This window comes from Temnothorax longispinosus, unplaced genomic scaffold (assembly GCF_030848805.1).
Source record: "Temnothorax longispinosus isolate EJ_2023e unplaced genomic scaffold, Tlon_JGU_v1 HiC_scaffold_38, whole genome shotgun sequence".
NCBI lineage: Eukaryota > Metazoa > Arthropoda > Insecta > Hymenoptera > Formicidae > Temnothorax > Temnothorax longispinosus.
In genome coordinates, this window is record NW_027270209.1 from 1,211 (window position 1) to 26,541 (window position 25,331).

The window sequence follows — 25,331 nt, forward strand, 5'->3', positions numbered from 1 at the left end:
ACCTCCCCATTTCTCCTTCTCAACCCTTATATCACGTTCCTCCCCAAGCAGCATTTTGACGTCCGCCCGACGTTAAGATAAACACACTTAACGTTGGTATCCAACGTTTTCGCTACGTCGTTTCAACCCTCTTTTGCACTAATTTGGGGAATCAAATTTAGGTTGTACTAACGTTGGGATCCGACTTATATAAGTTAAATTGAGGTTACATTTTTTCCACCAGTTTTAACGTTGGTATAAGTAATTTTTGTAAACTTTGATTTTGTACACTCTGCTAGACCTGAGGTTATTTTTTCACAACGTACATTTTAGGTGTAGTTTTCGTGCTTCCATTCAAACCATATGACGGCATTGGTGTAATAAATGTATCATAATACGTACTTATTAATTTGGCACAAATAAAATGGCCTTATAGGAAAAATATAGTTTGCGCAGTCTTTGATACTATTGTAATTTTGTCATAAATACACGAATCCAGCACTGAAAATGTATAACGAAACCCACTTTATTGATAAATGTGGAAATGATAGGTCGAAATTAGACGAATCCCTTCTAAAATATTTCAATTTACTAAATATTGTAACAAATAACTAAAATTTTCAAAGTGTAGATTTTAATTTTTTTTTCATCAAAATTACTTTTAAGATAAATATGTTGTCAAAACCTTAACAACAGATATTATATAAATGCTTTAAATTGTTAATAAAGTGCGTTAAAAAATATAAATCTAAATATACTGGAAAATGGCGAATTATTTGCCTTCCTCTTTGAGGAATGAAAATGGCGAAGTCAGCGTTCCACACTATATCAAACTTTACGTAGTAAAAGGTGCGATAAATTCTACTAAGATTTGTCTTCTCGTATAAAATAATGAACTTTTTCAGACTTTTGCAAACTAAGTAGTATACCACTGTAGGCAAAATTGTACCTATATTGACTAAAAGTCTTAACAAGATCGCCAAACTGACTTAACATGTGGATAAAGTATCGATTAGTTGAAAATTCTATACTAGATTTGCGAATGAGTCGTATATCTTAACCAAATCCGACCTATGCAATACCATCTATGGTCATCTAGAGCATGGTTATGGCAGCCGTGCAGCCGAGCGAACGCGCTCTCGAGCTGTGAACCGCGCGGCGTGCGCGCGTTGCTTCCCCGACGCGACGATAACCGCGTGAGATGAGATGGACCGGTTCGGCCGTGGATCGTCAACATTCGTCGCATAGTCCTCGTAGCTCACGCACGACGCCGCGAATTGCCGTCGGCGATGCCCGCTTGACACAGCAGTAATCTGCTCTACATTTTTTTAGGCAGAATTTGTTACCATTTCTTGCGATTTCTTAACGTCAGTCAGAAATGACCACAGGCGACGTTTCACAACGTTAGCGTTTTACAACGTTTGATAACAAAACGTTGGTTTACGTTGGGAATTACGTATTGAAGTCGCTCGAAAAGTATGGTGCGGAGTATAACGTCAGGCGAACGTTAAATATCTTAACGTCGGGTAATAGGACTTAAACTGTTTCAAATTTGACGTTGGGAAAATGATAAAAAAAGCACGTCGTAATTTTAACGTTAAGACAACGTCCAAAAAACGTTAGTAATTGTAAGTTACATTTTATAACTTTCTTGTACCGCTTAAAACGTTGTGATTAGTAGAAAAGTAGTCCTTAGTCGGAAAGTTAACCGAAAAATGCTGCTTGGGTCCTTAATTCCTCCCCTCCTTTCTCCTTTCCGTCCTACCTCCCTCTTACTTTCCTTTCTTCCTATGGCCCTCGTCCTTGTCTGTATCCATACCCTCGCCTCTACTGCTTTATCCTCGTCCATCTTCACCCTTCCCACTCCCCTCCCTTCTCCTTGCCACCAAAGTCCAACTCACGCACGCTCGTCACCTCCTCTCCTTCCTCGTTCCACTTCTCCGTCGCCTTCTCTCCTTCTCTTTCCATCACCTATCTATCTGTCCGGCCCCTTCAATCGTTCAATCCATCGATCTGTCGAGACGACTCCCTGCTCCGTTCCGCACCTGCCGCGCCTCCATCGACAAACCCTCTGTCTCGACAGGTCGATCGATCGCCCGATCGATACTCCCTGCTACCAACTCGCTCAGCTCCCTCGTCGTGTAACCTGGGCTGCTACCTCAGTTCCTTCAATCCCGCCCTTCTCCCTAACCTCACTTTCCACGTGCCTCTTCACCAACGTTTCCCGTCTCCTCCAGACCACCTTCCGCTTCACCTCCATTCTCCCGTCTTCCTTTCACACTCAATCAACACCTTCCTCACCTCTCAATCTCTCCCTTTATCTCGTTTCACTTTCCTACTACTTATCCACTTATCCACCTGCCGAGGGCTACGGAGGACCCCCCTATCAATATTGATTCATCTGTTGACATTATTGTTATAGAGAAAATACACATTTAAACCCGAAGCTACATCTTTAATCTAGAAACATATTTATAATTAATTTCTGTTTTATATTTAATACTTGTTATCTTTGTAATCTTGCGTATTTCTAACAAAACAATTTATTGTCAGTTGCCACAATTTTCTGATAATACTTTTGTAGGAAAAGCAGATTTAATATATTTATATACATCTATCATTTTTACAAAAAATTTCTTAATTTTTTTCCATTTTTATTTTACATCACATTAAAACAGTATTTGTACCAAAAAGATAATTTGATGATAAATTATTTCTAATAAATGTAAACAAATATATTACTTGTAAATTAACTTTTATCTTTTTTTCTTATATTGAAGTAATAACATGTTTGATACAAGTTTTTGACAGGTCATATAGAAGTAACATTTTTTTTATACAGCACTTTTTTATACATATACGCACTTAATATCTTTAAAACGATGGAGAGGGAAAGCCTTTCGGAGCGTGCGGATGGTCGGGAATTAAGCGGAGAAGAAAAGAAGTTTTTGGGAATGGAGTGAGGCAAGGAGAATGGAGCGGCGCGTTGGATCCAAGGGAGGAAGAACAGAGGAAGCGGAGTAAATGGAGGAGGCTCCGAGAGGGAAGTGGATGAAGAAAGATCCTGAAATTTCGGAGAGAAGCCTTTGGAGGTTAGGACACGGAGGAAGAAGGAAAAGGGGGAGAAAACGTCAGAGGTGAAGCACAGAGGAAGAGGAAGATGACGTCAGAAGGTGGCGCGCGGCACGGGCAGTCGGAGAGGCAGCGTGGAAGCGGCGAGGCGATGGTGGGGCTCCGGCTGGGGCTGAGATGGCGCGGAGTGCCGGCCCCTCCAAAAGAGTGAGTTGGCATTACTGCGGGACGTCGAAGTGGGGCCGAGACGGCGCACAGTGGGGCCGATTCCCGAAAAGCTGGTCAAAAGTCAAAAAATGAAGTTTTAATTTATGGGATTTAAAGTACATAGATGTATAGAGTAATGTTCAAAGAATATGTAACAGCCCTTTATAAGGGCTAAATAAGTATACATGGCATAAGTATGTTCGGATCCGTCCTCCGAACGGCGCGCCTGCGAGTGCGGCAACCCGGCCCGCGCGCTTAAGCCCGCCCGGCCGGGCGCACGTGGCACAACCCCACTCGCGCGCCGCTAGCGCGAGTAACACCTGTCGCCGCGGGGCGGCTGTCGTTACTCGCAATCAAAATTCGGCAAGAAAGATACATAAGGGCGAGCCTGCCCAGGACGAGCACGCTCTCTTCTCTCACGTTGAGGCTACCATATACCGGGCATTAAATATACCGGCTGTAGCGACCGTGATTGAGACGAACCTCACATATTCCGCTCCAACCTGGAGCGAGCGGAATCCTCGCACCGTTCCTCGGAACGACGTGCCACCGACTTGCGCCTGCTATTACGCAAGGGATAGTCTGCCCCTCCCATCCGCCGAACCGGACAAATTCGGTCCGTGGTGGTAGTAGCACAGGGCAACTCTGCCCGCTCTAGCAGAGGCCGCCGACGACCACGACCAAGGAGAAGAGCCAGGAGGCCCTCGCCACCACAACGACCAACCGCTGCCGGACCGGCACCTCCACCAGAACTGTGGTAGCCATTGATAAGGGTGACGATCCCCGAGTCGCACAGGCGAATCACACGCCCACCAGGGCTGACACTAGTGCCTGGCGATCCGAGGGCAGAAAGGCCCCTACCTCCGAATTCCTGGAGGTCTGTGGGTACCCAGACCGAGGAACGCAAGAAGAAGAAGAAAAGGAGCAGGAAGACGAAGACCGCACCGGCCCTGCCCTTCCTTGAAATCCCGGAGTTGCCCTTGGATCGAACTCCCCCGACTCCGGGAAAATCAATAGACGCAAATAACAACCGCGAAACACTCATAGTGGCTAAGCGAGCAGCCAATCACCGGCTCTCGCTCTAGACCACCGTATTTTTTTTAGAAGTCCGGCGCCCCTGTGCGCCGGCACAATACAAATCTAAAGACAAAGCCTTATCCACAATTCACGCGCCGATGCGCTAAGTCATCATGTATATATATTAAGAAAATAAAGCTCACTTTTACCAGAGCTTCGACTCGTTCGATTCACTCGCCTCAGACTTCCCGACCGCTTCGAAACAGCAGGTATAAGCCAGTACAAAATGGACCTTCGCACGAGTAACATCTCGAGCGTCCGAACTCATGTTCAAGCGTCATATTCAAAAATTCGTAAAAAATCGTAAAGTTGATCTTTTTTAATTCTACAAAATAGATGTTTTAAATGGAAAAATGTAGTTTATTATTGTATTTGTTAAAAATTATAACAAATAAATATAAATTAACAGTAACGCAATGTTTGAAGTGTAAAATAATGAAAATTTGTGTGCAATTGTTTCAGAAAAATAGAGAAAAGTTAAAAGTCCCACGGATTCCCGCAGTGGAATAAATTTTAAATTAAAGTTCATATTATTATGTTAATATTATATTAACAAAATTTGTAAAAAATTGCTGCTACTAGCTGCTACTTTGTTTTTAATGTACATTTGTATTTAAAACCTTCCGAATTCGCATAAACTTATTAACGCTTATGCTTAAACCACTAACAACATAGTAAAACTAATAATTGAAAATAGAACATGACCTTTAACTATGTAAATTGGAATACAATAATTGTTAAAACAATAATTGTTTAAACAAATTACTGCAAAATAAATTTTTTATAAATCTGACAGCGGCAATAGATTCAACGGGAAAAATAATAGAATGTTAAAAAAAGTGTGTGTGTGTGTGTGTGTGTGTGTGTGTGTGTGTGTGTGTGTGTGTGTGTGCGCGCGCGCGCGCGCGCGCGCGTTTGTTGAAGTAGTAGCTGTTGTGTTGAATACAGATAGATTTAATAATATAGATTTAATTAAAAAAAAAGAAATTAATAGAGATAGTTTATGTTTCGGGTTATCTACATTACATATGTCGATTCTTTGAATGTTGTTTGCATATTTGTATAAAATCGAAATTAAAAAATGGCAAGCACAAGGAAATAAAAAGAAATTAATAGAAGATAGAAAAAAAAAACAATTCAAAAAGGTTTTCGCCAACAGTTAGGCCTTATTGTTGATAAACCAAAATCTGGATTTGGCAATACGAATGATAGAAATACTGCTTGACGATTTTTTGAAAATGAATCCATTTCCGCTGCTATAACGGGCGTTGACGAAGATCTTATTAAAAGATTTCATATTATTTTACAAGTTATTACAAGTGGTCATGAAATTAACATACCAGATTTCCAAGAATACATAATGCAGACAGCTCGAAAATTTGTCGATTTATATCCCTGGTTCTACATGCCTACTTCTATACACAAACTTTTAATTCACGGCTCTGAAATAATACAATCTGCTTTACTGCCAATCGGACAAATGTCTGAAGATGCACAGGAGTCTTGTAATAAATATATTAAAAGATACCGTGAAAATTTTGCACGAAAATGCAGTAGAACAAAAACGATGGAAAATCTTTTCTTGCGCTTGCTAGCGTCATCAGATCCGTATATATCAAATTTAAGGAAATTGCCACAAAAGAAATTAAAATCCTTATATCCGGAAACAGTTGAATTGCTTACTTCACCATCACTTTATGCGTCCAGTGCTGATTCTATCTCTTCTTTTTCGATATCATCAGATTCTTCAGGTTTAGATACAGATAATTCAACTGATGATGAAAACTAATTTGTATGTAAATTTTATGTAAATATTAGGCACTTGTATGTAACTATTTGTATGGAAATATTAGATTAATATTTTTGTAAACACAAATTTATTTTTTACATTTGGCTTTGTATTGTACTTTTTAATTTATTTGTCACAAGTTTTTTCATAAAATAAATAAAAATTATGGATTTTAGAAATTTTGTATTCGTCATTTTACATCTGCCATTCATTTTGTTTCCAGATTTGTTATTTGCGACCCCGAAAACCTATAAATTCCACGTTTCACATAAATTAAATAAAAATAACGGTTTATAGATATGCTTTTTAGTATTTTGTAGCCGCCATTTTGTTTTTTTTTGTTTTATTTTGACTTCAGATTACTCACCAGCAACTTTAAAAACGTATGTGTACAAAATTAAACATAAAGTCAATAAAAATTACGATTTATAGATATGCTTTTTAGTATTTTATAACCGCCATTTTGTTTTTTTTTAATTTTGACTTGAAATTCGTTATCAGCGACCCCAAAAACCCTTATATACCAAGTTTCAAGTAAATATCTTAATTTTTTTACTTTTGGCCAGCTTTTCGGGAATCGGCCCCACTGTGCGGCGCGGGGTGCAGGCCCTTCCAAAAGAGTGGGTTGGCATCAATGCGGGGCGTCGAGATGCAGCATACACCTCTATGAAATTGGCCGGACAACTTCAACGTATCGAACTTTCATTAATTGGTATCGATTGGTGGTCGTTTGGTGGTTTTTGGTAGTCTAGTCCGATCGTTTGGTAGTTAGCCGTTTTCCTGTAAAATAAAAATAAAGTATCCGGTGTGAAGTTAGCCGAACAATTTTTTTTTTCAACCAATTTTAACTTTTTTATAACTCATTCGACGCGGAATCGTTTGGTGGTCACGAATATATCACCAGTAAAACGTTTGGTGGTCAACCGTTTTCCCAGAAAATAGAAAAAACCTGCTCATAATGCCGGACATATCATACTCTGTGCCATTAGTCGGAAAAATTGTATTTATCACCCAAATTGACTTTGATAGGGCTCATTCGACGCGGAATTGTTTGGTGGTCACGAATATTGTCATTAAAACGTTTGGTGGTCAATTGTTTTCTTAAAAAATAGAAAAAACCGTACTCTCACGCCATTGGTCGTATGACTCCGTGACGTTAGCTCGGTAATTTGATGGATAAACATTATTTATCAATCAAAATGACTTTCATACAGCTGATTCGACGCGGAATCGTTTGGTGGTCACGAATATCGTTATTAAAACGTTTGGTGGTCAACCGTTTTCCCAGAAAATAGGAAAAACCGACCGACGTATAGTTGGCAAACAAATTAAAAATTATTGAAAATTATCTTACCCAATGGTTTGGAAATCATTTGGAGATATTTGGAAAAAACTTTTCAGAGTTTGGAAAACCATGCAATAATCACAATTAATTAAAATCAATTAAGCGTATAATTAGCAGAAAGTATCTAAAAAATATTTTTTTTAATCCAATTGCTCCAGAATCATTTGGATAAAGTGTCAATATAATTTTTATTATTTAGAAAACAACTGTATTCTAATAAAAATTAATTAAAGGTCAATATTTTGTTTTAATGTCTGCACTATAGTGCAATAAAGTGCACATACTTCTCTTGACGACGAGTGGCAAGACTGGCAAGAAATCAGCAACTTAACCTACAGAACCTTTTGCTCATAAAATTTTCGTAAAATGTCTGCAATTAAAGTTAGAACTAGAAGTGGAGTCAATATTCGCGAGTCTCGCATTATACGATGCCAGAGAAAAGAAAAAGGTATGATATTTTTTATCATTGAAATTACAACTTTAAGAATGCATAATGCTAATTACAAATTGTTATATTTCAGGTGTCCGAAAATTTTTACGTCGATATGAATTCAGAGGGATTGAAAAGAATGCTTGGAGGACACATCGCTTATAGCAAGTACCTTAGCTAGAAGTTGCGTTTTGAGCATCAATAAACCCAGTCCCGATTTGTTTCTTGTCGTACGGGTCGAGAAAGTATTGCAGGGCGATATATCGGAGTGTGCCGAACCGTATTTACGCGAAGATAAAAATAAAGATAAGGTAATAAAATGTTAAAATAAAATACTGATGCATTCAAAATGACAATTTCTCATATTATTGTCTTATTCATTTCCGTATAGGTCAGAGCTGCCGCCGCTGCTGCGTGCGAACGTCTGGGTCGTTATAGAATGCCTCTCGCGTGGACTGCAATTCATCTGTCTGGTGTAATCGGAGGCGGTGGTGATACGGATAGCACTGGCAGTGCTGGATCTTTAGACAGAAAGTCGGGCGGTCTGGAACAGTGGCAAAAGAAAGTGGAACCGCTGACGCGACGTGGTTCGCTAGAAAGACGGAGTTCGGATAAAAGACGTAATTGGTCGCCGGACGATTTTGCCAATTGCCTTGATAGCTTGAGGTTTGTATAATGCTCCATTTTCCTATCGAAAGGCTTAACTAACATCTTGATATTCTTATAGGCCCATTAATTTAACAGTCTCGAGCTTCTTCAAGCAGGAAAGCAAACGACTTCGCGATGAAGATCTTTATAAGCTTTTGGTTGAACTACGAAGACCTGGTTGCAACTTGAAACGATTAAAATGCTTACCAGGGATATTGAAATTGGATCTCAGTCCCAGACCCGAAGAACTATATGTATATAACTATATGTATGCATATAAATATATTGTTACGCCCGCGCTGAGACGGCCCTTGATCCGAGCTGAAGCGAGCAATCATTCCCGTGAAGTTGGAAGCGTCCTTAGCAACGCGGGGATTATTGATTTAACTTGGTCTTGGAGAACTGTTCTTGTGTGTTGACACTTTTGTATTGAGCAGCTGTAAATATGCGTGAGTCTGGTTTTCGTAACCTCCGTGTTATTATTTCGTGAGTGTCGAGTAAGTGCTAGAGTGTCGTGCTGTGTCGCGAAAGTGCGGAAGCTTCGCTTCGCGTGTGTAACATTTGGGGGCTCGTCCGGGATCGGACGGGCGATGTGTGAAGAGAGTGAGGAGTGTAAGACGGAATGGCGAGCGCGGCACCCACGACGGCCACGACAGTTCCCTCCAGGAAGAGGGCACATGCGGTTACACCTAGTACGGATGCCCCGCAGCCTTCGACAGAGACGGAGGTCCTCCAGGCAATGCTGCAGGAGATGCGACTTTTACGCGAGGAACACGCTCGGAGGGAAGGAGACTACGTAGCGTTATTGCGGCAACGGGATGAGGAGCTGCAACGTCTTCGGGAGCCCACACAGCTAAGTCCTTTTGAATTTAGACTTACGGCGGATTCGGGTTCGCGTTTCGCGTTCGCGGGTGTGAGCCGCGAAGGGGGAGCCGCGCGTCGCGGGTTAGAGCGGGAACAGATTTTTTAAATTAAAGCCCGACACATATGACGGGACAATTCCGTTGCGGAAATTTCTTTCGCAATTTGAGTTGATTTCTCGAATATGTGGAGCGATGCGTCAAAGACAATTATTCTAGCCTCGTGTTTAATGGGTAAAGCGCGTTCGGTTTTAGAGAATGTGCAGGATTTGGATAATTTGGAGTATCCGGAGCTTAAATCAAAACTTGAGTTGCGTTTTGGTGAAGGGCACCTTTCGCAGGATTATTATTCGCAGTTCACGAACCGGAGGCAAAAATTTGGGGAAGATTTAGCTGAACTCGGGTCCGAACTCGAAAGATTAGCGCGATTGGCGTACCCCGAATGTCCTTTTGCGGTCCGTGACAAAATTGCTTGCGCTCAATTTATCTCGGCGCTAACTAACGGCTTCGTTAAGAGGACTCTTCAATTAGAGGGGGTGATCTCTTTAAAATTGGCGGTGGAAAGAGCTAAAGCCGTAAAAATTATTCAAGGAGATTTTAATTTTGAAAAGAGAAAGGAGAATTTTGAGAGACGTTTCGGAAAGGAGGAGAGTCGCTCTTCGCAAAGTGCTGGAATTAAGGGGGGAGAGAGGGGAGAGGAGAAAGGAGGTAAGGGTGGCGGACCTCAGGGTGGATTTAGGACCGGTCGGGGGGAGTGCTGGTCTTGTGGAAAGACGGGGCACTTCCGTTTTGATTGCCCTAGTTTCAAGGGAAATAAAATTTAGTTGATCTCAGCGGGGGAAGATCAACTTGCGCGACAAACCCCCCGGTTTTAAATTATTCGGGGACATTTCTTGTAAACCGAATAAGAGAAAATTTTGATAATTTTTATTATGTTGGAAAATTGGATGGCAAAAATTGTTCTTTTAAGATAGACACGGGTTCCGATGTTTCTATCCTGAATAAAAAAATGTTAGAGAAAGGAAAAGAGAAAATTCGAATAGGAAATTGCAATTTAAAATATCCCACAGGAGAGAAGGTTCCTGTCGAGTTTAAAGTTTTGGTAAAGGTCGAATTAGGGAGACATTCTCTTGAGATGCCAATGTTAGTGGCAGAAATTGGTGATAGTTACCTTTTGGGGGTAGATTTTCTTAAGAAGATTAATTTAGGAAACATTTTTGAATCTGCTTTTGGCAACTTGAAATCTTCTGAGGAAAAAGTTCTTTATTGCTCCAGAATTGAAGATAAGGTCCCTCCTTTCTTAAAAAAACTCTTTATTAACAATTCTAAGGAATTGAATTTGGGTCAGAAGGAAATTTTTGCTAACTTTTTGTGCGATTTTTAAGATGTGTTTTCTGAGAATATTGTTGCAGGAAATTGTGATATACTTAACCATGAAATAGATGTGAGAGATTCTCTTCCCATTAAACAGAGACCTCGTCGAGTCCCGATTCAGATGCGTGGGGAGGTAGAGAAAATTATTGAGGAAATGAAGGAACAAGGTGTAATCGAAGAGTCGCAAAGTCCTTGGATTTCCCCGGTTGTCTTAGTTAAAAAGAAAGATAGAACAATAAGGTTTTGCATTGACTTCAGAAAACTAAATGCTGTGACCGTAAGAGATTCCTATCCCCTCCTTAGAATTGACGATATCCTCGACCAACTTTCCGGAAACTCATGGTTTTCCACCTTGGATTTGAAAAGCGGCTATTGGCAGGTAAAGATTCGTCTTCAGGATAGGGAAAAAACCGCGTTTTCTGTCGGAGGCGGGCTTTGGCAATTTACAGTCATGCCTTTCGGTCTGTGTAATGCCCCCGCGACTTTTCAACGCCTTATGGAAAAGGTTTTACGAAGATTGTTATTTAAAATCTGTTTGGTTTATCTTGATGATGTGATAATTTTCGCAAAAAATTTCCTTGAAATGCTAGACAATCTTAAAAAAGTATTTCTACGGTTTCGCGAAGCAAATTTGAAGATGAATCCAAAAAAATGCGTTCTTTTCAGTAAAAACGTAAAATATTTAGGTCATGTAATTTCAGAGAGCGGGGTTTCCACTGATCCTGAAAAGATTGCTGCCGTTAGAGATTGGAAAGCTCCCCATACTAAATCGCTGTTACGTAGTTTCCTCGGATTTTGTTCTTACTACGGAAAAGGAGGAGGGTCCCTAAGGCCTGTTTTCGGCACCCCTTCAAAATTGGACCAAAATGGCTGGAATCACTTCCTTATACCCTTGGATATAAGTAATATTTAGTCAATTCCAGCTTAAACGGAAGTATTTAGAGTGTATACTTCAAGTATACATGGTGCATCAGCGCGCCCGTATCAAGCATTTTTTTGGAAAACTAAGCGTTTTTGAGAAAAATGTTTCAGATAAAAGTTGTATGGTTTCAAGGGGGACATAAGATGGCGTCATTGGTTTGACCTTGGATAGTCATTTGAAGGTCACGTGAATGTCGATTTCAATATTTTATGTAGAACCCCCTATTTTTACATATCTTTAGTTGTAGCTTATTTCGAGAGCTTTCCAAAACACTCATAACTAAGTCATTTTTCATTAAGTACTTTGCGAGTTATGAGGCTTCTTACAGATAGATTTGTAGAAACGTTACTTAAGGAGATCCGAGATTGAAATCATATTATTCATTCTTGTTGATTCTCCACACGTGAACAGTAAAATCGTAAACGTAATCTTCCTTTAAGAAGCCACGTAGAGTGGGGTGTTGGATTTACGTGAGTCTCCTTGCCTGTCACTTTTTGGGGTGCTAGATTAAAAAAGTGAGTCCCCTTGCCTCTCACCTTTTGGGGTGCTTGATTAAGGTGAGTCCCCTTGCCTCTCACCTTTTGGGGTGCTTGTTAAGGTGAGTCCCCTTGCCTCTCACCTTTTGGGGTGCTTGATTAAGGTGAGTCCCCTTGCCTCTCACCTTTTGGGGTGCTTGGTTAAGGTGAGTCCCCTTGCCTCTCACCTTTTGGGGTGCTTGGTTAAGGTAAGTTCCCTTGCCTCTCACCTTTTGGGGTGCTTGATTAAGGTGAGTCCCCTTGCCTCTCACCTTTTGGGGTGCTTGGTTAAGGTGAGTCTGATGAAATGACTATCCAAGGTCAAACCAATGACACCATCTTATGTCCCCCTTGAAACCATACAACTTTTATCTGAAACATTTTTCTCAATAACGCTTAGTTTTCCAAAAAATGCTTGATACGGGCGCGCTGATGCACCATGTATACTTGAAGTATACACTCTAAATACTTCCGTTTAGACTGGAATTGACTAAATATTACTTCCAAGGGTATAAGGAAGTGATTCCAGCCATTTTGGCCCAATTTTGAAGGGGTGCCGAAAACAGGCCTTAGGGACCCTCCTCCTTTGTTAAAGGGTTTTCTTCTTTGGCCAAACCTCTATTCACGTTAACGGAGAGTAAAACCAAATTTATTTGGGATGAAAAATGCCAACACGCCTTCGGGGAATTAAAACGGAAATTATCTTCCTCCCCGGTACTCTCTTTTCCAAAGGGGGAAGGGGAATTTATTTTAGACACCGACGCGTCGAATACAGGAATCGGGGCGGTTTTATCGCAGAAATAAGATGGAGTAGAAAGAGTTATCGCTTACTTTAGTCGCGTGCTTAGTAAAGCAGAGAGGAATTATTGCGTGACTCGACGAGAGCTTCTGGCGATTGTTGATTCCCTTAAATCATTTCACCATTATCTTTTAGGACGAAAATTTTTGATCCGCACGGATCATGTTTCCTTGAGATGGCTGATGTCTTTCAGAGACCTGGAGGGGCAGCTAGCTCGATGACTGGAGAGACTCCAACAGTACGAATTTGAAATCATTTACCGCAAAGGGCTTTCCCATAACAATGCTGATGGATTATCCAGGCGGCAATGCGAGACGATGGGTTGTGAATATTGTACAAGAATTGAAAAGAAAAGCACAATTGAGACGGAAAATGTGGTTGCTCGAATAGAGTTTGTAGGAGCAAATTTGGCAACTTGGCGAAAAGAACAAAGAGAAGAGTATTTCTGAAATCTATCGCGCCAAGGAAACGGGGAAACGCCCTCCTCGTTCAGAAATAACTTCTGCAGACATGTCCGCTCGAATCTATTGGTCTTATTGGGACGCGCTAAGTTTAAAGAACGAGATCCTTTATAAAAGGTGGGAGGCCCCGAATTTGAAATCGAGTTTTCTGCAAATAGTGGTCCCTCGTAAACGAGTCAGAGAGATTTTGGAGCAGGCTCACTATTCTCCCTCTGGAGGGGATTTTGGAATCAATAAGACCCTTGATAAAATTAGGAAGCGATTCTTTTGGGCCACTTACAAGCAGGATGTCGAAGACTGGTGCAATTCATGTAAAATTTGTATCTCCAAAAAGGGCCCCTCAGGTAAAGGGAAATCCCCTTTGCAAATTTACAATGTCGGGGCCCCGTTTGAAAGGATTCAGATGGACATCCTTGGTCCTCTTCCTACAACTTTGTTTGGGAAGAAATATCTTCTTGTCGCTGTGGATTGTTTCACCAAGTGGGTGGAAGCCTTTCCCTTGAGGAATATAAGAGCGAAAGCGGTGGCGGAAGTTTTTGTAAAAGAGATTGTCTCCAGGCATGGTATTCCCTCTGAGGTCCATACTGATCAGGGAAGGAATTTTGAATCAAAACTTTTTGCAGAGTTAATGGTACTCTTTGGAATTAAAAAAACGAGAACCACCGCCTTACATCCTCAATCGGACGGACAAGTTGAGCGTCAGCACCAAACTCTAATAAATTATCTTGCTAAGTTTATTTCAGAGAATCAGAGGGATTGGGATCATTGGATTCTTATGTTTTTGCTGGCGTACAGATCTTCAAAACATGAAATCACTGGTGTGACTCCGGCGGAGTTATACTTTGCTCGAGACTTTAGGCTGCCTTTGGACTTGTTAAGGGAGAATCCTCCGAAACCTCCCGGGGAAGATCCGCAAGTAGCTAGAGGTTATATTAGGAACTTGAGAGAAAAGCTCGAGGAGATCCATTTCAATATTAGGGGACGGATTAATCTCAAATCTTCTTGTGTGAAAACTCGGTATGATCGAGGGGCTAGGCAGATTCTTTTTCAGGAAGGGGAAAAGGTGTGGCTTTATAATCCTCGAAGACAGAAGAGGAAAGCCCCTAAATTGCAGAGCAATTGGGAAGGCCCCTTTTTCATAGTTAAAAAACTGAGTAAGGTAGTTTATTGTATTCGAAAGTCGCCAAGACATAAGAATAAAGTAGTTCATGCTGATAGACTAGCTCCTTTTTCGAATAGAAAATTGGAAGGTTAGATCGGAACCCGGAGATTACTATAGTTACTAAGTAAGAATTTTTAAATATTTTGTTCTGTGTTCTCTGCGCTTGACGTTTTGTGTTTTAGGAAAATTTGTTACTGGCCAGAGGAGATGCGGAGAACTCGAAAAGGCGAGATGAAGTTCCATGGCAGCATCTCTGCAAGCCTGCCTCGCCCACGGTTTTTGTACCGAGGTTTTTCCGTGGGACTTAGGGCGAATGCCAAGGCAGGGGACAGGAGGAGTCTCTTTGAGATATTGGGTCCTCGATGAAATTTTCCCCCCTTCTGTCCGAAGAACTTCAAGAGAGAAAACACGCCGAAGAAGGCTTAGCGTCGGGCTGGAGAAATGGGTCTGTGCTGTGCGTACTGGAGGGCTAGATTCTCTGCGTGGAAGCTGGGAGTCGCCTTGGAGTTTCCCGAAGAGAAGACGGGATGTCGTTGGGGACTGCCTGGGGAGAGCGGTAGGAGCTGAAGAGGTCGACGCCCGGTAACCTGTGGCAGCAGCCCAGGGTAGGGCAAGAGGCCGTATAGTTTCCTGGAAGCCGCGGGAACGGGAGAACGCCCTGACGTAAGAACTGCCCTTCCGGATTGTCAAGACGACAATCTGAAGAGGGAGGGCAGTGTTACGCCCGCGCTGAGACGGCCCTTGATCCGAGCTGAAGTTGTCATTCCCGTGAAGTTGGAAGCGTCCTTAGCAACGCGGGGATTATTGATTTAACTTGGTCTTGGAGAACTGTTCTTGTGTGTTGACACTTTTGTATTGAGCAGCTGTAAATATACGTGAGTCTGGTTTTCGTAACCTCCGTGTTATTATTGCGTGAGTGTCGAGTAAGTGCTAGAGTGCCGTGCTGTGTCGCAAAAGTGCGGAAGCTTCGCTTCGCGTGTGTAACAATATGTTTATAAACACACATATACATATACATATATATACATATACGTTTCATTATGAAAATCGTAATGATTAAAAATCGTGTATACTTGCAAGTATCAAACGTTTGAAGACATTTTAAAATTTAGGTATAAAAAAAAATTTTAACACAGATGACTATGTAAATTTTACTTTCAACGGATACTACAATTTAATAATAATTAAGAAAAAAACGCAATTGATGGAATACGAAAAACAGTTTAGACGCGTTATAACATTCTAGACGATACGCAATGTTCATCCCGGGACCGCCGAACGTCCTCTCCCCGGGATCGTCGGGGAAGAGGGTCCCGACGACCTCTTCTAAGAATTCGGGGTCCATGGACTCCGTCGCCGGGGGCGCCCAGGTCCTCAACTTATTGAGGACCAACTTGTAGAGGCGCCCCCACGGATCATCGTCCAGGGCCTCCAGCAGTTCCTGCCACGCGCGGTTTTTGGCCTGCTTGATAGCCCAGGAGTAGAGCCGCTTGGCGGAGCGGTACTCCACTCCTGCTTCCTATAATTGTCGTGGCTGCCAGCCTCTCCTGGCCCGCAACCAACGACGCCTCACGCGGACGGAGGAGCGCCTTAATTCGGCGATCTTCTCCGTCCACCAATACGCCGCTTTGCGTGGATGGGGCTTGGATCGGGGCATGCTGGCGTCGCACGTCGTATGCATAACGCCCCCGATCCATTCAGCTGCCCCATCCACATCGTCGTCGTCTGCCAATGCGGCGAGATCGTCAACTCACAGGGAGGTATGGATGGACGCCTGTAACATGTCGACGTCCATCTTTGTGTGGGCCCAGCGCGGGAAGCGCATTTCCGCCTCCCTGCGGCGAGCCTGGACTTTTGGGGAGGCGGCCGGAAGACTCATTTCGATGAACAAATGATCCAAAAGAGTCTCGATCTTCTCGGCCACTTGCCATTCTCTGACCCGGCGAGCAACAGAGGATGCGGCCCACGTCAAATCGACGATGAACCCCCCTGCCGCCTCACACAGGTCTGGACGTGCCCGGTATTGAGAACCACAAGTCCTAGGCCCGCCGCCATTCTTCCAGGATCCTGCCCCTTCTGTCAGTAGCCGGGGAGCCCCACAATACCGACTTGGCATTGAAATCCCCAGCCACTATGACTTGACAGGGCAGGAACCTCTCTAGCACGACCCGTAGATCCTCCAGTACCTCCTCGAATGCAGCCACGCACACGTTCGGGGAGACGTAGACTCCGCGACGTACACGTGACCCCATTTAGCCATGACAAACCCGTCACTCGCTTCAACTCGAGAACAGGCGACGGGCTTGTCGGTCCGCCTCCACGTAATGGCCACCAAACCGCACCGGCTTACCGCCCACGACGGGTGGTTCCGCGGCACCCGGCCCAGCTCAGCGGCCACCCCCAGGACACATCCCCGCTCTGCCATCGTGTGTAAGAACACATCCCGCGAAGCGGGGCTGCGATTGAGGTTGGCCTGAAGAAATTTCGGTGGAGGCATTATTGGACGCCGTTTTCAGAGGCCTCCAACTCTTTCACCTCACTTTGCCCTTCTTCAGGCAGGGCCGTTTGTATCGGCTCCTCCTCTCCTCTCTGCTCTACCTCCGGCTGGTTCACCGGTGTCGGACAAGCCGGCAGCGGGTCAGTCGGGGCCCCAATTAGCAGTTGCCCTGTGGGGAAGTCAGGCAGCAGTGGAGTCGTCTGCGCCGTCGCCTGCCCCCTTTCCTTCCTTCTTCTACGGGCCTTGAGTCTGTCCTCCGTATCCTCGGCTTCTCCATCACCATTTCCCGTCGAGGCCGACCTCTTGGTTGATTGCCTTATAAGGATTGAGATGGAGACCGACTCCACACTCATTATTTGCGGCAGGGGGCGGGAGGATTCATCCTCGTCCGCCATTTTCACCTTCATTCTCTCGTCTCCCCTAGCCGGTTGGGAGTTGGGTCTGGCAGTGCTTGCCGCTTTCTTGGGCTTAGCCCTCTTTTTTGCGAAGGCACATGCCTTACCTCCCGTACGGTGCCCCGCCGGCTTGCCCAAGTCGGTGCACACTGGGCACTTCGGGGCCGCATTACACTCCCGGGCCAGGTGATCGGTATTACCGCACCTGTAGCACCGGGAGCTTCGATCAATGGCACTAGTGCATTGCGCTCTGACGTGGCCCTCTTCCAAACATTAAAAACATTGTAGGGGCCTTGCGTTGACCGCCTGCCCCCGGGCGATGAACCAGCCCACCCGCAGCTTTCCTCCTTTGCCTGTTATGGCATTTATCGCTGCAAGTGGGCACCTGGTCCATGCCGTATTCAGTCCGTTTGGCCCTTTGCGTAGGGGTCCGACCTGGACTTGGGTCAGCAGACAGCCACCGATCTCCGCAATGGCTGTCGCTAACTCCTCCTCCGTTATCGACTCCTCGAGATCGAGGACTCGAAGCTCCCCCGTTTTTACAGGTCGCGTGACCTTAATACCGGGGCGACCCTTAAACACCTTGGCCAGCTGTTCGGCCAGGAGATCGGCTTTAGCCACGTTGTCCTTTCCGGGGACCTCAATGATAAGGGCCCCGATCTGAGCCCTTTTTGGTTTGAGGCCCGCAGTTATTCCCAACTCGCTGGTATTTATTTTGCTGCGAGCCTCCTTCAGTAGCTCCTCGTACTTCCCGTTGAGGCTGGTCAGAGTAACTGCCGCATTGCGCGGCAGCTTCCTCTTTCCAGCCCCGTTAGCTTTGCCGGTCGCGGCGTTGCCCGCAGCCGGTTTAGCGGGTTTGACCGGTTGGGCGATCCCAGCGGCGGCGGGTGTCCTCCCTACTGAGGGGGCCCCCTCCCCACCGGTGGACCCTCCGGCCACGGCCCGCTGCTTCCCTCCTGTTCTCGCCTTGCCCTTCTTCGTCACCGCTGTCTTTTGACTGCTGTCGGCGTTTTTGGGCTTGACAGGGGCGGCAGAGGTGGTCTTGCCCGCCGATTTGCCAGTTGCAGGAGGGAGGGGCTTGTTCTCCTGAACCCCGGACTTGGCTTTATCGGCAGTACTTTTCAGGGCCTCCGCGAACGAGGGTTTGGGTTTTCCCTTGCCCACGCTGTTCGCCTCCTGACCCTTCTTACCACCTTTGGTCCCTTCCTTATTTAATACTCTTGATGCGTCTTTCACCATGGGTTGTACGTTCCTCCCGTCCTGTTTTTGGTCACCCAGCGGACCAACATTAAGTTTGGCTGCTAAGTTGGCCGCCAGGCTGGCGAACAACCCTTCCATCCTACTAGTAGGTAAGGGTGTTCATCATCCTCTCCTCGGAGGACAGTTCCTTGAGGGGCAGTGCCATAGGCTCCGTGCGTCAAGGCGGGACGGCCTTTTCCAAGAGCGCAGGTTCTTTTTTGCCAAGTTGAGGTCTGTGGACCGCCGGCATACCCTCGGCTTACGCTTGGGCGAGGATCTGTTTGCGGCGGATCTCAGAAGCCCTCTTCTCTTCCCTCGCCCTTACAGCGTCGAAATCCTCCTTATCGGAAGAAGAAGAGGAGTCCAAAATTGTGCGCTTTTTAATTCTCTTGGCGCGTTTGCCTATAACCGGGGATGTCTGGTGGGAAGTGTGGACTGGTGGCTCGTCCACATCCATGGACTCCTCGTTTCTAGGAGGCAACGCCCTCTCCACGAGCTCTTGTAAGCGAGCGTTGTCCTCTCTTAAGGCTGTAATCTGGGTGCGGAACTTGTCTAGCTCCGCATTTCTAGCCAGCCAGTCGTCCTGGCCCATACGGTTAACCATGTGGGTAATTGCTGCAGTGATGGTCGCAGCTGCGTCACTTAGGTGCTTCTGGTCCATGCCCTTGAGGTTCTTCGACGTGGCGTTTACTTTATCCATTACTAGAATTGCCTCAAAGACCCTGTTAGGGAGATCGTTGGTAGGAGCCGACTTGAACTCCTCCATCTTCTCGATCTTCCTCATTCTCCTGTTCTTGGATAAGTTTGCCGGCGTCGTCTTATCCGTCAACGCTCTAACCCTTGCCTCCTCATGCTCTCGTGCTTTCCTGCCCTTAATGGCCTTCTTTACTTCCCAGTCTCCAGTGGTGACTGGTCTACCCCTCTTTCTATCAGGACTCATGAGGTATAGGTTACCGTCGGATCCTTCGCATATTGTCGGGTCCGTCTCATCGTCCTCTCCACCTTTATCCGGAGAGTCAGAGTCGATCTCCCTAACTCCATCTCTGGATTTGGACCCATCTCGGGCTGACATACTGTCCGCTGGATCTTTATTTAGGAAGTCGTCCGTCTTTTTTAGTAGAGCATCTTCGCTCCTTAGCCTTTCCACCAGGACAGAAAGGGCTTTCCTCACGCATGAGAAAAAGCCAGCCTCCTGAGACGCATGAGTGGTTGGTTTCCCGGACCGTTTTTCTCCGGGGGAATCCTTTGAGAGAGCTTGTCGGCCTTGTCTCGAGCACTCTTAGGTTCCCTGAGTTTACCCAGGGGTATCTTAGAGGCTCTCGTCCTCCTGCTCTCGTCCCACTGTTCGCCGAGCTTATCGGCCTCGTCAACGGAGGGTCGGCCGAGACACTGCGATCCCGATCCCCCGTACTATGCATATCCGTGTGTTTTCCGGAGTCCGTTTTTTGATTATCCATAAAATCAATGTTTCCTGACCTTCCGCGGCTCCACCTGTCAGGGCGTGCCCTCACCGACCGGTCTTTGAGGGAGCCGGCCGGGCCCTGAGTTCCCCCGGGGGGCAGACTACACTATAGCCCCGGGAATAAGCATCCAGGGCAGGTTCCGTGGGTCTGCCCTTTACACACCCGCGGGCGAGGCCCATCAAGGAGCCACCGCACCGCGGGCTATCGGGGATCCCCTGCCTCCGACAGCAAGGGCACCGCCGAGAGCGCCGCCACACCGGGAAAGATTCCCCGGACGTTCAGGGGCAAGGAGGCCACAACCCCTCCAATGTCCCCTCCCGGGTCGCCGGCCAAGGTAACCTCCGCACCGACGACCCTTGACGCTCGTTGACAGACTTTGAGTAAGGGGAACACCCCACCATACACCTCCCTCTGCCGAGCAAGCTCGATCCCAGTCCCCCGCCCCACCGCCCGCAAGAGGCCAGGGCACAGGATGCCCCCCAAATGATGTGGTCGTCTACCAACGAGCCTTTGTACGCGCCGCCGGTCCTTGCGTCCGACGGTTAGACCGGCTCCGACCTCGGAAGATGTCCGAGCGGCCCGACGGGTCTCTCACTCAGGTCGCCCCGGCCCCGACCTCGAAATACGTTCGAGCGGCCCGGGACGACCCTCCTCTTCAGCGGCACCGTGGGTCCACGACCCTGGTGTGCAAGCCGCCGATGTGGTCCTCTCCTCCGGTTGCCCCGGCACCACGTACCGGGGCAGTCTGAAAGAGGGTTGTCCCTCTTACCTCCCGCCCGAACACGGCATCAGGGAGGCATTGAGAGGGACCTTCCCGTCCCCTCGGCGAGACGGCATCCCTGCCCGCCTCGGGAACGGGGAGAAAAACCCTTTCTTGCCCTACAACCACCGTGGGTCCCCTCCCCCCACCCTGCCGGAGCACCGGCGTGCAATGGGTGAGAGGAGAGAAACCCTAACCTCCCTTGACGGCCCGAATTCCCTGACCTGCCGGAGCACCGGCGTGCAATGGTCGAGTCATTCGAGGCCTCGCCCCGTGGTTTTTTCTCGAGATGTCTATCCTCTAGGCCGGCGGGCGGAGTAGAAACTTCTCCTTAACGGTCCCGGCCGACCGGGCGATTGAAGTCAGGGCCGCCAACCTCTACCGGCTGTTGGAGACTGGTTCGCCAAAGCTAGCCAGCCTCCTAAGCAGGGCAGCCGGACCCCCGGTTTTCTGTCAGGGTTTTCCTTTCCTTAAGACGGTCGGGTAGCAAAGACAGTTTGTCCCGGGATCCGATCGGGGAGCGCCCACGGGCAACCAGTCCAAGACCAAAATCCCGAACGGGGATTACACCCGTGGGCAATCAGTCACGGATCCGCACAGGACGCCACCTCTCCCCTCACGGTCCCGTTCGACTAGGCGGACTTTTTATAGAGGCGCCTACCTCGCGAGTTTTCTAAGGGACTCCCCGGCCCCCGCCGATCTCGCGGCCGACGGGAGTTACGGTACTGGTGTGCTCGGGTACCTCGGGTTCGCAAAACCCGTAGCGGGGAAGGCTCCTAGGGGCCCCTGAAAACCCCCGGTGGCCTCCCTTACCCCCTGAGGGGAGTTAACCTAACCTAGGAATCGGATGCTAAACGATCCTTTCCATCGTCGAGCCTGGACAACAGCAGCGGCGGTACCTGCCAGTCAATCGGCGAGCCAGCAACGGCAGCCGTGGATAGAGGCATGGAGGACTCGACAAACGAGACCGTCAAACAGGCCAATAGGGAGATGGACGAGTTGGAGGATTGCAGCTTCGAAAGCTTGGCGAGCACGCAGATATTGGAGTCCATTCCTGAGGCAGTGGCGCAAGCCATCATTCTGATGGAGGGCTTATCACAGCCCGCTGGACAAAGCGAGGTGTACGAGACACTCACACAGCCCGCTGGACAAAGAGAGGCGTACGAGACACTCACTCAGCCCGCTGGTCAAGGCGAGGCACGAGAGGACGACACCGAACAACCGGGAGAGACTGACCGAGCCCGTGGAGAAGATACCGGTTCCCAGCGACCAATCGCGTACGGCGGACGAGTAAAAGATCCGTGCGGCGCGTTTTATAAGTTTTACGTATTTTATTTTTCATTATTGTATTAATTTTATCCAGTTTTATATAATATCACATATAGTTTATCGAGTCAAAGTTTTTATGCAACGAGTGTAATCCAGTAAGATAGATTTTTTTAGAGACAGTTTTATTTTAAAAGGTACGGCTCAAGAATCGGATATAGACGCGGAAAAAACGCGAGCGTTTTTACGACGAGCGTTTATATTAAACGAGCGCAATAGCATGTAAGGCATGTTATTATTACTACATTAAAAAAGACATATATTTAAATACAAGGCTTAATAAATCCTAAATACACATCCTAACAATCTGGCAGTGCCTTAGATCATATGCACGACGAAATTTGGCAGTGCGCGATACATGAGCGCTCGGAGAGAATATCACCGATCCTAAAAAAAAACTATAAAAATTAAATAATTACTTTACTAAATTAAAAATAAATCATCACTCCATTTAGATTTAGAACACAGATTCAGGACGCAAATAATTAATTGTTCCAAGTTCACAAATATTGTCCAAACGTAAAAATTAAATTCAGCTTACGGTATAATTTTCAAATTAACTTGCAAAGCGTTATGTAAATGACTTTCTTTAGGAACGGCGATATAGATTCGAAGGATGTGCAAATCCGGAAACAGTGGCTGCGGCTAGGCCGTGTGTGTGTGTGTGTGCGTGCGTGCGTGCGTGCGTGGGTATCAAACATTTTACATGTTAAATGTTTGAATGATTGTGCTACCACCACGTCCACCACGTCCACCGCGATTCGCGTTGCTGCCACATTTGTATGATCCTCGGCCGCTGCCGCAGCCACGTCCACCGCGGTATGAGCCGCGAGCTTTTTTGCTTTTTTCCTATCTCCTTGCTGTAACAAAAAGAGAAATTATTTAACGATTATGAGATTTATATATATTGTTGCGCCCGTGCCGGGACGCCCGGTAGAAGCCCGAAAAGCAGTCGCGAAGCGCTGCGTGACGTCGTGCCTGACGACGAGCTGTTGCGATATTATTTGTTTACATCTGCCGTCTGTCAGATTTTCCGCCGGACCTTTGAGCCGATCTGACGTGTTTTACGAGCTTGTGTATTACTGCATTTCTGCATTAAACGAGTTCTTTTCCAACTGAGAGTTCTTATTCCCGGAAACGGGATTGCGCGCCGCGTTCGCGAGTGTGTGCGTGAGTGTGTGTGCAGCGAACGCGCGGACGAGCGCAACAATATATATTTATTTATTTATGCAAGCGACCAAATTGCAAATATACTTACGTCTTTCGGATTGGGGCAAATTTGAAATGGACGAAGCCGCCGGTGTTGCTGCAGCCACAGCCACAGCCGCAGGCGTAGCCGCCGAAGTCGTTGTCGAAATCGTCGGCGAAATCGTCGCCAAAGTCGTCGCCGAAGTCGTCGCCGGTAATGATGATGATAATGATGATTGTGGTAGTGGTGGTCGTGGTAGTGTTGGTTGTGGTGGTGGTGGTAGTGATTTTGTAAATTGCTGCAGCTCCCAAATTTGCAATTGTTCAGACACCTCCTGCACAAACATGTCGGACATAGGCTCCATCTGTAACATAAAATTAATTATTAACAGACACAGTAGTGTCTCGTACCAAGTATTAAATTTTGTTTTGATTATGTTATGTAAATCAAGAGACACGGTAATGTTTCGCGCAAAATATACGCAAAGCGAGACCGCACCATGGATCTTTTACGCGACGCGATCAGTTGCGAGTACCCGAGATTTTGAGATTTCGTAATACTTACTGTTATTTCCATTGGTTCTGTCCCTCCAATGACGGTAGTTTTATTCATAGTAGCCAGATCGCCCAGGCTGACTGGGATCCTTGTCGCGCACTAGGAGATGCACGCGGGGACGCGTGTATGTACGTACGTACGTACGCGCGCGTGCACTCGCGTCGGGGAGAAAAAGAGAGAATCCCTCGTTCCTCGCGAGTCCCGATCCGTGTAACAAGAACGAATGACTCGAACTCTGCGTATGAGCGCGGACTCTCTATTACGCGGACTTGACTGGCGTGGCCGTTCGAGACGAATCTCCAGCCGAGGCGGATTCGCGGATGTCGCCGTTACGTCGGTTGATGAACAAATGACGGCGGCGACTGCAGCGGCTAAGTAACAATAGAGATTGTGTTCGGGGAGCGCGCTTTTAGCGCTAATAGTTTTTTTGAACGCACACAAAATGTGATTGGTTCTTATCTTTGGATCCAACCAATTATATTTAATTGTTACTTAGCTGCTCATCCACGGTTTATATATTAAGCGGGGAACACAGACTTTTACATAACGCATAATGCGTAAGCATAAAAAAATTGATTGATCTATTTCTTTATGCATATGTATATGGACATGGACCAATCAATTTTCTTATGCTTACGCATTATGCGTTATGCAAAAGTCTGTGCTCCCCGCTTTATATACAATTTCTTTTCTTATACGATCGGTAACATTATCGACGATATGCGAAATGGAATTATCGACTGGGATTGTTTATGGTAATATCATGATTTATTTGGTTTATGGTGGTATAGATTTAGATAGATAGAGGCTTTATGTCAGTGAAGCGATTCACGTCAGTGAATTGATAACCGTGTTTCTTGATAAAGAAATATATAATAAAAGAGAAGTAAACGTGTATAGTAATTTGGTAAGTATTAACAATAATTTACAAGTAAAGTATTTGCTGTTTTTTTTAGCTTAAAGATTTATGTGTTTAATAAGATTTCTTGAATCGGGCACCGCCGCGTGGATTCATACGCAATTCTGTGTTTGTGTGCCTTAAAGTATGTTATAATATACATATTAAATTATTATTATTATTATTATATACAACAAATTGTTTAATTTTTTCACAAACATCGGTTAACTTTTAACTTTAGGTTAACTCACTCTTCGTCTCTTTCTAATGTTCATTTTTATCAATGCCAATTAACTTTGATCTCTGTTTAACTTATTTTTTATCCTTATTTAGTTTTAAAGATTAGAAAAAGATAAAAAGTAAATTAAA

The 25,331-nt window shown here is 45.7% G+C and overlaps 1 long non-coding RNA gene and 1 pseudogene across 1 annotated transcript; both read left to right on the forward strand.

The window, feature by feature from the left end:
• The first annotated feature begins 3,916 nt into the window (after positions 1 to 3,916).
• LOC139824444 (uncharacterized) lies at positions 3,917 to 6,147 on the forward strand (annotated as a pseudogene).
• A 1,491-nt stretch (positions 6,148 to 7,638) lies between these two features.
• Positions 7,639 to 8,526, forward strand: LOC139824457 (uncharacterized). Its single transcript, XR_011735103.1, has 3 exons — positions 7,639 to 7,917; positions 7,991 to 8,210; positions 8,291 to 8,526. It is a non-coding gene; the product is annotated as an uncharacterized lncRNA (long non-coding RNA).
• Positions 8,527 to 25,331: the final 16,805 nt, after the last annotated feature.